Below are 4062 nucleotides of genomic sequence, written 5' to 3' on the forward strand. Positions count from 1 at the left end.
CTAAATAAGACTTCTATTTGTGTTGATGAAGATAGTTCATAAATTTATTGCACCGAGGCCTGGCTCATATTGTACCGGGAGATATTCGATTGGTAGCAGTTGGGGACAATCTTAGACCTTCTTAATGTCATCATGGCGTTTCTGTTCCTCCTGCATATAAGCTTCGTGCCAGTGTTGAGATTTGTCATTGTCATTGACAGACTTTCGCGCGATATTGACAAAATTGTTCGTCACATAGTCACTGACAGACTTGATCCTCAAAAAAAACCTTCGTCAAAATCTCATTCATTTTTTCGTCAATGACAAAGATTCACCTGGTAACAAAAAGTGTAATTTAGTACATTCTGTGTCACATTATTGTTATCCTAGTAGCTCAGGACGTAGATACTTGTTTATTAAAATGGATCCATGTAATTGTTTTGCTCAAGTCATTTAATTTCGTTGCAAATTTAGCTAATAAACAAATCTGCACATGTTCGTCACTGACAGCATTGTCATTGACAATTGACATGGTTTGCCTTGACTATGACTGTTAGCTCAAATGAGTGACCAAAGCAGAATTGTCAATATCACCGTGTACTGTCGAGATTTTGCAGCACTGCTTCGTGCCAATATTCCTAGTACTTGTGGATGCTACTTCTCAAAGTTGTCAAAGGGAGGAAGCCAAATGAAAAATGATGCGATGAATAGCAGTTTATGAGCTGATGATGTTGGCAAGGACACTATCCACTAACCACTTCATTCGAGCAGTTAAAATGACGTTTATTACCACTCGAACTTTGAAATAAAACATTATTTTGAGACTTTTTCTTCTAGAACCACGAGAAAAGTAGCCAACATTTGTGCGTTTCATAAAAAAATAGAAATTAGTTGGTCCAGTTTTGTGAAATCGCTGGTAGAAAGTCACGCCAAAACTGCTTGACAAAGTGGTCAATTCCAGAAGGAATTCCGGGGAATTCCAGGAGAGCTCAGTGTTGAACTTTTCCTTCCTAGTTTCAGGCAATTTCATTTTCAATAGCTGGACAGCTTTGTTGGTGTATGCAATCATGGAAATTCAGTAAAATGCTAAATACTGGGAGAAGGAGAAACAAACGGCGCCACAAGCCACAATCTCAAAACAGCTACAAATTTGTCTGCAAATAGGGGAATTTACGTATTCTCGGCAACCTAAGCAGCAACCTTCTTTCTATAGCCTTTTTCTCTAAGAAACGCACACATATGTAGTATTGGTTTGTTTATAATCTTTTGCTGCCAGCTGCTTTAACAATTTCAGTCGAAAGAATTGTCAAAAACTGTTTTGAAACGCTTTTACAAAGCTCCAATCTTCTCTAGTGAGAGCGAGTATTGTCGGCAACCAGTTTTTCTTCGGCAACCGTTCGATTTGAACTGCATATAAATCTGCTGTTCTATTATCGGCAACTCGAAATCAGCTACAATTTGTAGTGCGTGTGTTTCATTTCAAGAAAACCTTGCTAGATTGCTTTTTCTCAGTGGTAAAAATATAGTCAAATTGAAGCTGAAAGCATAAAGAATCGTTTGCATGCATTCAGCGAAGTGTTTTCGTAAGAAAATCCAGTGAAAATAGTGTTTCAATTTGGGTTGCCGAAAATAGTCTGGCATGCCGAAGCCGTCATTTCCCCTATATCCATCCGATCGGTGATGGTATCCGTTAACTCAAGCCTGTGCATTCTGTAACACCGGACAGAATTATACAATTCAGCAAGTACAGCATCACTAGTATCTCATCCGCAAGAACTTCAGCACCAGTTTTCAGTTGCGTACGAGATTATTGCAGAAAAATATGTCCACCGGTTTCAGCCCACTGATGATGACATATTGCAACACAAAAATCAGATGGCTATGTGTATTTGATCTCAACGCGAGTTATTCAGAGCGGCTCAGAGTTACTCAACATTAACTCCGATTTTACTTATGATCAAAACTGTCTTGCCCCTTGGTCGTAGGATTTTTTTAGCTCCATGAATAAGTCGTGTTTCTCGGCCATCTCTGATTCAAATTGGACGCTATAATCACCAAATAGCTATAGACCTATAGAGCTAATAGATAAACATTTAAACGGCCAGCTGGTTCCGGAGATTGATGAACGATTTTTTTTTTGTAATTTTGATCATTTGTAGTAATAATAAAGATTTTTTCGTGAAATTACTCAAACTTAATACAAACTCTGCCATTAAAGTCCAAAATTAGACCGATAATTTAATAAATAGTCGTTAGACCACCAGCCAGAATTTTAAAAATTTGTCTATTCACGATGTTTCAAAAATTGCCCATTCAGAAGATGTACGCTCAATTTTGCAATCCCAAGTAGCAATTCAACAGCCTTTTGTCTTTCACTCTATTTTATCGTGGTTTTATAACTACAACCAACAATCTTTTTAGTTTAAAGACAGCATTCAATAGAGCAAAACATTATTGGTTCTTAGTTCATCATTTTGCTGTTTTAGAAACCTTTTAAAATCTGACGATAAAATCAAAACAGTTATTTGTAAAATGCGTTAAATTCAGCACTCTATCCTTTCATAAAACTGATCTGTAAATACATCATAAACCTCTTTAGTGATGGTCCCGACAGAAGCGTATCGCATTCAGTGGAGACATTAAGAAAATGTCCCACCAATTCCTGATCCGGTTGAGGGACAAACAGGCGCAGAGGTTCGTCATCCGAGATAGTGCCTTTGGCGGCCACTGCAGATTTTCGTGATGGATGTTGCCACGTTTGGCGCAGCGTGGTCACCGTGCATAGCTCAGTACCTGAAAAAACAGGAATGCAGAGGAGTACGCGGACTGATTCCAAGATGGAGCCAGGACCATCATCGAAAACCATTACTTTAACGACTAAATATCTGGACAGTGTGGAGACGGTAGAAGAAGCGGCAAAGCTGATAGAGGACGTGAAACATGTGCATTCCAAGGCTGGGATGGAGATTTGGAACTTTTCGTCGAATTCCGTCGAAGTACTCGAGTGCGCGTAGGAGAAACCACCAAACTTCAGCAGAAGTATCTTAAACTGGATTCGGGTGTAGAGCGAGTACTTGGTATGGTATGGAGGCCATCAGAAGACGTTTTCAGTTTTAAAATCAACGAGGAGGTTCGGAACATTTTTATTTATTTATTTATTTGTCGTCAATCAGTGTAGACCGTTTTACAATTGTTGTCTTAAGTGCTATTTTTACAATTTTGTCTTTGTTTATATTTTTTATAATATGTCTTAAGAACAAGTTAAAACATTACTTCTAGTTGACGTTATGCGAGGAATTAAACTATTGCTTTAATTTGGTTTTTGTCATTGTAAAGTCAATGTTATCGCAGTGCTTATTATTTGTATCCATCGTTTGGTTCAAGGGTCCGAATTTGGCATAATTCGTACGATGACGATTTGTAGCAAATATATTTCTATTTGACAAACGACAAATCGAAAAATATTTAAAGTACATAAGCGATTCAGTCGAGGGTCGTTTGGGGGTGGTCTGGTTTTGATCTCGAGTCATTTTGTTAGTCACTAGAAATAACCCAGGTTGCTTGATTATCCATTTGTATGCCTCTTTTCACATCTACTCGATAACAGTCCCGTGGTTTCACAAAATCGTCATTTCAAATTCTGAAAAGTGACAAGTTTCAATGCAAGTATTTCTGTTAAGGGTCACGTGGAGGCGATCTGGTTTCTTCACCATTTCATTTGCATTTTCTTGTACTTTCAATTAATCATTTTCCACAGAGATGGCGCTGTTCCGCTGGTAGGAAGTGATAAAAATCCCCATATAGAAATTGAGAGAAGTGGGAATAATTCGCTTTCGGCGTATATTCATGTCAAAAAAAGTGAACGACAACCCAAAGAAATTAATCAGGAACTTTGTAGTTCAGTTTTTTTTCCCGGAAATTATTGTTAAACAAGCTACAATTAAATAAAAATGATTTTTTCCGATACAGTTTTACCTGATTTACTACCAGTTACCAGAGAGCCAAAAAATTCAAATTTGAGAGCGAAAATTTGCTCTCACGACCTAAATCTCTCAACATGCCATGTATTTTGTTAACACTCGA

Source organism: Ochlerotatus camptorhynchus, unplaced genomic scaffold (genome assembly GCF_037179485.1).
Source record: "Ochlerotatus camptorhynchus isolate MF236.1 unplaced genomic scaffold, CSIRO-AGI_Acam_v1.1 ptg000316l, whole genome shotgun sequence".
Lineage (NCBI taxonomy): Eukaryota > Metazoa > Arthropoda > Insecta > Diptera > Culicidae > Ochlerotatus > Ochlerotatus camptorhynchus.